Raw genomic sequence first — 12,240 nt, forward strand, 5'->3', positions numbered from 1 at the left:
ATTACTATAGCATTGAGTCAGCACTGAGGCTTTAAATCTTGTAGAAAATGTTCCCCATTTCAAAATGGCCTCTCCCACAAGAATGTTTTATTTCTACAATAGATAGAAGTAGTATTGGGCCTTTCCCCAATCCAAAATTGCTGCCGAAAATAAATGTCCTGTTTCCTGTGTGCGATGAAAATAGCAGTTTCCCTGATAAGCATCTTTTCATGCAACGCTTGTATAAATAAATAATTAACTAAGTGCTGATACGAAAATGCACACACTCCAGCCCAATAAGGAACTACCTTGAGTGTTGCCCTCAGAACTGCAGCGCTGTGACTTACTCGGCCACAGTAATCAACAGAAGTCCAAACCCGCTCGTCGCCAGTCTAGCAATCGGAGAAAATAAAATAAAAGGTACGTGGGTAAGCACTTCAGTTTATTTCACAAGAGCATACATGCCAACCCTCCATATTCAGGCAGGACACTACTGATTTCAAGGCTAGTCTCCGGCCTCCCGATTTCTCATCCGGCAATGCAAGCAGAAACCCAATTCCTCTGCGGGCTTCAGCCAACCGGGACTGGTTGCCCTGCCAGGAATCTGCTCCTGCAGGCCAGTGCACCATGTTTTTGTCACACTCTCTCTGCCTGCCATAACGCATTCTCCATGCTACTGACAGGTAATGAAAAAACACGCATATCTGTATTTCTGATATCCGATCCTGCAGCAGCACACTTGCAAGCCCCAATACATTCTCCTGATTATTGTTTTAAGATCACCCACTTACCCCATTTAAAATGTTGGCATGTATACACAATAGAGATAAATAAAGGTGCAAAAGCTAAACAGATGAGCTGCCTCTTTAAACGACAACCTTCTCTACCAACTGTTGGCTCTCACTCTTCACTCTAGAATCCTCTTGTCCCACATCAGAGGGGCATTGTAGAATGACCAGCGTGAGCCAACAGGGCACAACAATCCGATATTTTATCCAGGTACTTATCTTCATTACACTGCAAAAGCTTATTCTTTAGCTACCACAGTGGGTGCCATATTTACAGTGTAACAACCCTGTACAGGTCAGGTCTGTTGGTGCCATACCATACATGGTGACTGGCTGCGTTTGAAATTAACTATACCATCTACAATAAAGAATTGCAAACTATTCCCAGTGTCTTATTTGTCATCTGGTGTCAATATCTCCTAAGGGCTCTTGGTGAGTGCCACTATTTTATGTTTTACATAGCATATACACTAATCTACATTACATATACACGTATACATATAATATGATTTCCACGTTGGGTTAGCCATAGTTAATGTAGGGCTCAGTTTGAGTAACTCATGTTAAACAAAATGTTCCGTGTTTGCTGTGTATTTTTCCTTTCTCTTGTTTCAGGAACCAAGCTGCTGTAGTTTAAATTAATTAGAATGTTATTCAATATTTTGGTTTCTGTGAGAATTGTTTATCTGCATGCATTCCTTAGGGGGTGGATAATGACGTGCTGGACCTGTGCCGAGGACAGGCCAACATCAATGCATCATCTTGCTAAGAGATATCTCTTGAAGATCATGCAGCAGGAAACATCCAGTGTGCGGGGAGGAGGATGAAACCTTCTTACCAGGGAACATTCAAACCCAAGAAATCCCTTCCTGCTCCATATTTTTAATTAGAAAATTAACTTGTGAAACCCAATGTGGGAAAGAGTCAACAGTAGGGAGGCCTTGGGGACCTCTAGCTAAACAAAACAAACTTTCCTCGAGAGACTGACTTGTGAGAGAACAAAGCTATCAGAGGGAGAGAGAGACTTTTGTCAAGGTGTTAAGAAACAAGGTTTGACACTCTTCTCGAGTTGGTGTGGCCTGGGCCTCTGTTGTACCATGCCAGATCTTGTGCTGCCAGTGTGACTGCCCTGATGATACTCCACTTGTTAATATCCTATGAAGGGTCTACCCAATGAAGAGTGTGGATGTGTTGTTAGAACATGGTAGAGGATACAAGATGCAGAACTTTAGCAGTTTTGTTTCCGGGTTTTAAGGGGAATGGTAGTTAGTAGCAACAAACTGCAAATCTCTAAAGATAAACGGAGTTTCAAGGACTGACTGCCATACACAACATCTGAGCTAATGTTACTTGTGTGGGAGAGTGTAACACTTGTTCCCACCTGCTTCCAGGGGATAAACAGTAGGGGTTTAGGACTAGTCAACATTCCAATATCTAATCCAAAAGAAACCTTACATCATGTTCCGTTCTTTTCTGCTACAATGTCTCTTATTTTGTAATATATGAAATCCAAGAGAAGCATTACTTCAAGTTCCACTCTTTTCTATCACATTGCTTCTTGTTTTGTTATTTGAATCTTGTTGTGATACCCATTCCCCTTCCCAATATGAGTGTGTCTGCGTGGGGTTAAGAAATATATCCTAAGGCTGATTTGTTCCAAGGTACCACTTGACCTAGGCTAGATAAGCATACTCCTGGTCTCCTCAGCAACTTCTTGACCAGACTGCAGCCTATATACAGACCAGGAGTTCCTAAATTCTAATCTAAGTTATGTGGGTCATTTCCAATGTAGTGAAATAATCCTTTCCCTGGATTGTTCACAGAGTGATCTGCTCTGGTATCATCCATATGAGTACATCACTTGTAAGTTGTGGTCCGTCATCCTTCCTCATGTGAATATTATGTATATTAGTCATGGGATCCCTTCTGGGAAGATAGACCTTTATTCTTTCTTTGGGCTGGATGTTTGAGCTTGCGATCACAGAGGAACCATGAGAGTCTGTTATGTCAGGAAGAAATGACTGGTCTTCACACACACACAAGATCGTTTCAGCTTCTCAGATGGTGATGGGTACATTATTTCCTGACTTTGTGTCTTTGCCACTTGATTCAAGCTAGCCTGGCTGAGGAGGGGTGTTACCCCGAAACCGGTCCCAGGATGCTTGTTTCTGGTCCAGGGAAGACCTGGCTTGGCAGTTCCGGCTGGACTGTTCCCATGAGGAACAGGATCAAGACCGATTTGCATATGACTGGGTCTCAACTGGGGTGACGAACTGAGCGAAAGAATGATGATGGATTCAACCCAGATCCAATAGTGACTGGGGGTGAGTGTCTGAAAAGTTTCAGTGCTCCGTCCATCATCTCATTGCATTTGCTGTGTCTTTGTCTATGCCAGATAGGCACGGGAAACTTTGAGTCAAGATTCAGCAGCTTTCTGAAGCGTCTTAGGTAGGGCAAGGAGGCCTGAATCAAAGCTCCTGCAGAGCTCCACCAGTATCAAAGGGAAAGAGAAGGACTGGGGCACATGGTGGAGCTTTGCTCTCTATAGCAACCGGGGGGGAGAGGAAACCAAAGCAGAGGCAACTGCACAGATCTTCTTGCATGGACCCTGAGTTGGATAGTTGGGGAGGGGGCTGTTAAAGAGTTTTCCCCTGTCTGTTCTGGTCTGAACAGGTGCTGACATCGACGTAATCCTTACTAAAGACAAAGTGCAAACGTACTTTAGTTGATTCCCTGCCACAGCCAGAATCAGTTTATTGCCTTTAAACAGTTTTGGATTTTGCACACTGAAAATGTCAGTCCCACAGACCGTTGCACCTCAAAATGACTGTGATTTATATGGATGCTGTCAGATTAAAGTTGTTCTGTAATTATAGGTGATATTGGCCCATACCCAATACTGCCACCACAGCTGACTCCCGTACACATCAGACTGTCCCAGTATGAACCAGACAAGCAGTGAATGCTTTTTGCGATTAAGATATCTAAGTATGTAGGCTGCAGGCACCGTAGATGGGATTCGGCCACTTCTGTAAACGTGACCAATTTTATCTGCTATGTGATTTCCTCCCTGGCACCAATGATGTGCACCACTCATTGATGAGCTGTGAGTATTAGGGAAGATGTTTGGAAGGTAAGAGGGCATGATATTTTTGTACTTCTCTAGTGCTGGACCAGTTAGTGGAACCAAGTAGTTTCCTTCACCTTTCTCAACGTGGGGTTGGACTCCTTTGGAAGGTACTAAGATTTCAGCATCAGAAACAAGAGTGAGAGGCATGCATGGAACTGTCACATGAGCCTTGAATAAAAGTGACTCCGGTATCAGATCATAGAAGGGAAATGAGCACCTGAACCAGAACTGTTGGCTTCACAGAAGAGAATCTTGATGAGCACGGAGACACCACTAGGGATGAGCCTCGGTCAGAAGAGTCCTATTAGTGCAATTTCATAAACAAGGTGATCCCTGTACTGCAGAAAAAGAAAGAGGACTAGGAGGCAATAGCTGTTGTCCAGATGTATATTCATCAGATGCAAATTTACATCTTCGTTCCTTGTGGTGTCGTGCCCCTCATGAAATGATTTAAAATACAGGAAGTTAATAATGAGCGGTAAAGGTCTCTTGAAGTTTGATCTCCAAACTACTTGATAAAGTCTCACGGTTGATTCTCAAAGTCCTCAAAAGGCAAAGCTTTTGACACTTGGAGCAACATCCTGGAAAATTATGAGGTAGTTTGTGTTTAAGAAAAATGCTTGAGATGCCATACATTTATCTTTGTACAATACAAGAGGATCTTAATAGCAATCCTGGATGAGACTAGCAACCACAGTAAAGTGTACAAAAGAGAGGTGCAGAGACTGCAGAATTTTCAACCACTTTCTGGCTTTTCAGCAAATACCAAGGAAGGGTAAAGTACCACAGTCCAGGCGTGAGCCTACTTAAGAAGTGACTACCAAGACAGTGCAAGTAAGCACCAAATATGGCATAATTCTCTGGAGGGTTTTATATCGATAGAAACAAGCCACAGCTACAGCACTACACTTTAAGATCTATATTTTTCACCACTGTAATACGCTGAGGCTGTTCCCCAAGCGCTTGCTCTTGAGACCCTAAGGAGAAGTCTCATAAATTCTCACCACTAGCAACTATCATAACCTCTATTTTTCTCACTCTTAAGTTTGAAGCATACAGTTAGAGAATTTGTCAGAACCTATTCTCAGGTCAATTCTCATATGGCCTCATGAACTGGTAAGGTATGCCAGATGCTCAACATAAAAACTGAAAAGGTTGTGTGCACTGAGGAACTGTGTGGAACACCACAGGAGGGCTGTTTAACCTAGTAGGCCAAAAGGCACACTGTCACTGCGTAGGACTGAGAAGTAAGGAATGACCAAAACCAGCTGAGCACCTTGACATATACCATAGCCTTCTGGAGCTGTTAGTAGGATAACACAATCAACAAAACAGAGGGTTTTAGCAGGGTGAGTGGATCCAGGGGACAGAAAAATTTTGGCCTGAATTAGGTAGGTGAGACATTATCAAGCCGAGGGAGATAGATCGGAAGGAAACTGGAGGGATGAGATTGGCGGCTCAGGTAAAGGAGAATGTTGCTAGGTATTTCAGGTTGGCAGAGCAATATATGAGGTGGGCAAGTGAAGTGGGAGAGCAGCAAAATGTGAATGTTCGAAGGGGTAAATCATTACTAGATTCAAGAACTCGATATTGAACAACATTCATCGCATGGTCCTGAAGAAGGCGGAATTCATACTAGGTTAATCCACCAAAACGTGCATTGGCAGTTTTAAGCACCAACTATTGTTGGCCTACAAACACAGAACTAAACTTGTGTCAGTTTCTCTTTTTGGAAGCACTTCTGCTAGCAGGGCATTTTGATTTTAATTTGAGATGGACTAATCAGACTTTGGGCACGGTTTTTCGTGATGGGGTTATTGCAATGTATTTTACCTATATATATGAAATACCTGTCAACATAATAATTAAAGTATTTTTGCATTGGTCACCTATGATTTATTTCAAGACATTTTTTCATCACAGTGATATTTTGATGATTGAGAGTTAATTAATTTGCACTCGGTTGTAATGATTTGTTCCTGTGGATATAGAAGAGTTCTGCTGTTGTTAGATTATCGGTAGGTACTCCTTTGTCCTGAATCTTTCCCATGCTCTATTTGAATTAGAGAGTTGATATCCAGTATTCAAAGATATATATAGGACAGACAGGTGTGGTGAAAATGAAGGTGGTTTGGTGAAAGGGAAAGATGCGGGGAGAGATATTAGTGGTGGAGATGATGGAGGCTACGGAACCTGGTGCCTTTTGCATTTGAAAAGGGAGAGGTGTAAATGGTTATGGCCTGAGAGACTAGATGGTTCACATAGTGGGATGTGGATATGGGATCAAATATGAAGAAGGGGCTGAGGGAAGGAAAGTGAGGTATTGTACCAGGAAGGGAGCAGGCAAGAATAACCAAGGAAGACACAGGAGGAGGGAGAGAAGGGGTGGAGAAGCAAGATCTAATGGGAGACTGATAGACATGTTTCCTCTGCTACTCTAACTTATTGACCATTAGTTTCACAGGGAGAGTCCACACATGTACAGGAAATGGATATTGTTGCACTCAAGCCCCCTAATTGAAAAATGAAATATTGACCTTATCTATGGATATAAGAGGGAGAAATTAGGAAGCAGCAATCTCTTTATACCACCCTGTGCTCACTGAATTAATGTACACAATTTAAGACATTTATCTGGCATATGCTGTTTCCTATCAAACTGCCACAATATTGCATTTAATTTCTCAAACAGCCCAACTGTTCTTACCTCGATGGTGGCCCATTCCTTTTAAGGAGATTCTGCTGGTAAAGTGGGGTGAGTGTATGTAGCAGTGTTCCCTCAGATCTTACAGGTCTTGGATTTGATAGCCTACTGGGTTCCGAGGATAGCACCAAGCTTCCCTCATTGGAATCTGTTGATTCACTGTGTCACCAAAAAAGTGGGTCTTCAAACAAGTCTGCTGGAGTAGGTATGGAGCATTTCGGCCACTACAACAATCATTAAAATTGAATGGTGGGCTTAAATCTTGTCTGGCTGCTACTCTATTCCAATCTGGCACTTGAGGATTTCTTCCACTCTGCAGAACAAACATAATGGAATGCATACTTGACTCTAGCATACCCAATGGACGACAGATAAAACCTATTGTGCACTGTGTACCACTTTACTGAAACTGTGCATGTTGTAATGTCAGTTGCTGGGAAGTCTGATAGCTATACACCATGATGTGGCAGTCGCATTTAAGACTGTTGGGATGGCACCTGGCAATGGGGTAAATAGTACATTTGTTGTGGAATAGACCTTGCACAATGTGGGTTTTATGTAGTGTGCATTGGTATTACTTGTGTGATATTGTAGGGTATGGTGTGGTGTTGTGGCATTCTGTGGTGTTGTATAGGGCATGATGTTGTGATGTGTCATTCTGAAATGGAGAAATGTGGTTACATGGGTTGTATTACGTGATATCAAGGCCAATAATATCCAGCGTCTAGCACAACCTCATCATAATGTATATACATTTATTATGTGTACATTTACATTGTCTACCTAACCCTATTAACAATTGTATTCACCTGTTATACTTACCTATAATAAACTTGTAATGTGCAGTTCACTCACCTAGTCTTAACCCCGGAGACAACACTGGAGTCGATTCTGGACCTGCTATCCTTCCCAAAGATAAGTCATGCCAAAGTTAGCGATACCCTCTAGCACAAGCTGTCCTCTAGATGGAAGCGGGATTGGGACAAAATAAGAAAAGAGAGACTGACGGTACTGGATTTGCTCAGCAGCTGGGCAACATTGTGCTACAGGAATTGTTGCTTCAGAGACCTTCTGTGTCTGTGAGGTAGATACGCACTGGACCAGAGTCTCTGGTTTGCGATAACGCAATGCACTGGAAATAACAAGAGGAGGCAATTACCATCTGTACACTAGCCGGCCTTCTTATACATTGCTATTGCAACAACTTTAGTAACATTCACTTACATGCTTTTTCTACATGTATGTAGGATAAGCAGGTTCACAAATAGGAATCTTGGTGACACTCGAGGATTAACTCCAAATACTGATTAGAGTCACTGACACTCCAGAGGTAAAACTCAAAACGTGGGATGGAGTTTCTGGCACTCCCACAGTTGCATTCGAAACATGAGTTAAGGTTTCTTGCACTTCCAAGGTTACACTAAAATCATGCATTGGAGTTACTGACGCTCCCAAGGTTTCACTCAAAACATGAGTTGGAGTTTCGGACACTCCCAAGGTTACACTTGAAACATGGGTTGGAGTTAATGGCACTCCAAAGGTTACACTCAAAACATAAGTTGGAGTTAGTGACTCTCCCAAGGTTACACTTGAAACATGGATTGGAGTTACTGGCAATCCTAAAGTATACCAGGAACACAGATTGAAGCATTACACTCCCAAGGTAAAACTAAGCACACATGTTGGAGTATGACACTCTCATGGTATACTAGGAACATGGGTTGGAGTATGACACTCCCAAGGTATACTAGGCACATTGAATGTGGTACTAGGATCACACATTAATCAAACGCTCTAAGAAGAATTCTCTAGGCACTACTGTTCATCAGAGAAACACAGAGTGAAGTCTCTAGTCCATGTATAAACACAGTTCAAAGGCCAAAATTGTGGTAAGTGTCCAGAGCAAGAACAATCAAGGTGAACTGGAGGGAAATCACTAAGAGGAAACTTGTAGACAAGTCAATAGTCTTGAAGGATGCTGATCCTCCAGCTTGCTTACGACTATAAAAGGATAGTGTGCACTAATCTGATATCAATTACTTAGCCTAGTACTTTAACTTGTCCTCAGTTAGAAGAAGGTCCTGAGGTCCTGATTCAGGAAGTATCGAGGAACTAGAGTAGCTGAGTAGGAGGTGGAGACAAAGGGTGTGATGAGGGAACTGGAGCCGAGGGAATCAACGGAAGACCTTGAACTGCAGCCGAGAAGAGCGCTGCCCTGGTCCGGTCGATTTTTCAGGTGAGTGGGTAGGCAGGAAGCTTATTACGCTGAAAGCGTAGGCCACGCAAGGGGCTCTGGTTTGGGTGTGGTTTATATACAAGCTCAGGGTCCAATGGATACAGTGGGATCACATATGGCACGCGGCAATCTGCAAGGTTCTCCAGGACTCCTGAAGGAAACACGTGTTAGTACACTGGCTTAACCGCACAGGAAGAGCAGATGGAAACTGATGGATGGAATCACTTAACAGGAAAGGAATGTTTCATTTTGTCTAAACGTGTGTAAGGGAAAACACTTCAAGACCCCAGCAACAGCTGGAGCAGGGCAAGCCATTGGTTTGCGTGTTCAGGGAATGCTTGCAAGCTCGGGCATAATGGAATCAGGGAGAAAGGGGAAACTGAGGCATGGAATCATAGCGAGCCATAAGACGCCACAGGGTTAATACTACGCAGAGTCAAGGATTAAGGACACCTGTGGTTTGGGAAATACCAGTACACTGAATCAAGGTTAATAGAATTAGTGGACTAGGAGGAACTCATTGCGTGCCATAATGTACCACAGGAGTAACGCGATATGAGCCCTGCGCGCTAGGCCAACTACATAGAGGGCGCATGAGATGGTCGCGACATAATGTAGTGCTATGACAATGTAGTGGGTGCCATATTATTGTCACATGATTTAAGGCATGCAAAACAAATGGGTATACGTGTTACATCTGGTGACATCTGGTGTGTTGTATGAAGCAGTAATGAAAATGATTAATTGCCATCTATATGTTATGGTGTGGTGTACCATGATGTCATACTCTGTGCTGGAATAGTCAGTAGTGCACAGGAAGGTGTGGTGGAGTAGAGTACAGTCTCCTATGGTTTTGTACAGTGTTGAGTTGCTTTCTGTTGTTGTGTGTTGTGATATGGCATGGTGTTGGGATTAGGTTTGGTACGATGGGCTGTGATGTGTTGAATTAGGTTATACTTTAATGTGGTGCAGTATGTGGTGCTATAATCTTTAATGTTAAGTGGTTTGCGATGTGTGAAAATGTGTTGTGTGATGATAAAGTATGGTTTGTGACAATAGTGTGTTCTTTAATGAGAGAGTTTGGGCACTGCTTAATTTGTAAAAGAATGAGTGACGGTGCCCAAAGCTTTGCTCAGAAGCCGCGGCTAGTGCAATTAAATGTTAGTGCAATGCTGCGGAGACTTTATTCCACTGCATACCTCTTTAATCCACTACTAGACACTCCCTGGCCCTATATCTCACTCTTGCAGGTTCTTGCTTTCTCCTTTTAAGGCGTTTTGTCAGTCTTTCTCTTCCTCCGTCTTGTTAGTTTTACTTTCTCTTGCTTTCGGGTAAATGTAGGAAAAATAAGTGCCAGTCCCCAAAAATTGGTGCCAGTGGTTTCCATCGGCTCAAATTATGCATTGATGTGTGGATATGATGGTGTGTGATGAGAGAGTGCGAGCGTCTGATGAACGTTTCGGTATTTTAAACCATTGGGCAACCTTGACCACCCGATTGGCATTGACTCTTTGATTCTAGTAAGTGATATGGGACAGTCAAAAACAACACAGATATACCTACTGCCTAGTCCTCAAATTTTCATGTATCTCTACATTTCATCATTTTGGGGCATGTCAGGCTGACGCCTTGTTTATTTGCTCTATTGCGAGTATGAATTAAGGAAGTTCAATGGAAATTTTAAGGGAAATGGCCATATTAGATCATCACTCTAAACATGGCATCCACGTCCCATCCACTGCCTTTATGTCCAGAGCTACCACTGGATTGTTCCTGAACTAAATACTTTGATGTGGATAAAATACTGCAACTCAGCCTGCTGACACAAAATGCACCACTACTTCTCGCTAGGGTAACACAGCTTAACACAAACTAGGGGGCATATTTAGAAAAAAATGTCAGAGCGCAGAGCTGCGCCAAATTCAGCAGTGCCACACTCCAACATTTTTAAAACGCAGGGTTGCGCCGTATTCACAAGAATACGGCACACTCGTGTTTCCCCTAATGCTGGTGCAAACAAAGCTGCATAGCACCATACCGCCATGTTGCAAGGATGCCTGTGCTGCAGGCGAGAGCATTTATGTGCAAGAAGGGACACCTTCCTGCACATAAACAATCATTCATGGCGATTTGCTCTTTCTATGTGTGCCGCAGATGGAAAGAGCATAAAACAAGGAGAAATTTATAATTTCACCTTGTATCGCTATTCTAAACCCTGGTAACCCATGGCACTGATTTTGACGCTGCCTTAGCCTTGTATATCTGAGGCAGCGTAAAAAAACAATGGGTGTTGTGGTGGAAAACACAGCAACACCCATTGCACTCCCCTTTGCCGAAGAGGATTGTGGCAGAGTGGGCATATTTACAAGGTGACATTAAGCCTTGTTAAGTGACTTGGTGCCACCTTGTGTATATGGGAAATGAAGTGATGCTCCAGTGGCGATAGGGTTGGTACATATGCCCCTAGATCTTCACACTCGAGTTTTGACTTCTGACTCTCTGACCCACACACTGAAATCATGCCATGGTGACATTCTTAATGATCGTACCTTCTCATTCATACAGGAATGTGCTATGAACTGGCTTTTTCTTAAGTACAGATGGCCATCTTGTGACTTGCTGACATCTTTTATAGCGGTCGGTGTTTTTGTGAATTGCTTTTGTCACCTGAATTTACTCTCACAAAAAAACCTGACACCATATAAGATGCTTTCAGGGATTCAACCCCAGATAATAATTATTACAAGGAAATAGCTGATACAAGGAAAATAAACAAACTCCAAAGGTGACCTGCATTATTATTTAGTAGTGTAATATTAACGTCTCTGATGCTGTAAATGCTAGACCTCCAAAGCAACATCGCTTCACTATCCTTTTCAGCACAGCTAGGTTTTCATTCCAACACAAGAAATCATTTTCTTGGTTCTTAGGCTGATACAGGTTAGTCAATCACCTTCTCAATTAACCCTTTACCTACCGAAACTTTAAAGAGAATTAACTACGTCTGACATCAAACGTTTGTTGTCAGAAACTGCTACAGATACAAATGACATGTTAAAATGCTCATTTATAAAACATCTTCGAATCATTTGGTAGTCCAACAAAAGTCCCTGATCATCTGTGCATCTGTTCTATCCCTGCCATTTTATGCCTTAAGGTTTCTTAGATTAAGAGCTCCTCTGGGACACCCCAGCCGTACGCTAAAAAAAGAGAGAACTCACAACTGCCCCCACCCTCTAGTCTCAAGGCGATGGCCCTCCATGGATTCATTCTGGCCAGGCCTTGGCTTGTGGCAGCATTAAGTATTTTTGAGTTGAATAGCTATAAAGAGGAGAGCTGCCTACTGGCATCCCCTTTTAAAATAAGAGTAGTGTGATTTGTGATTAATGGCGTCCCCTCCATG

General features: G+C 42.7%; 1 protein-coding gene across 2 annotated transcripts in view; it reads left to right on the plus strand.

Annotated features, from left to right (window-relative positions):
• The first annotated feature begins 279 nt into the window (after positions 1-279).
• Positions 280-12,240, plus strand: part of LOC146789492 (uncharacterized) — a 112,542-nt gene continuing 100,581 nt past the window's right edge. The window contains exon 1 of one of the 2 annotated variants that reach the window (XR_014969805.1): positions 280-399. The gene's annotated coding sequence lies outside the window, so the exon portion shown is untranslated. The remainder of the gene's footprint in view (positions 400-12,240) is intronic. The other variant, XM_085630096.1, reaches the window with a different exon arrangement.

Source organism: Triturus cristatus, chromosome 10, assembly GCF_964204655.1.
Source record: "Triturus cristatus chromosome 10, aTriCri1.1, whole genome shotgun sequence".
Lineage (NCBI taxonomy): Eukaryota > Metazoa > Chordata > Amphibia > Caudata > Salamandridae > Triturus > Triturus cristatus.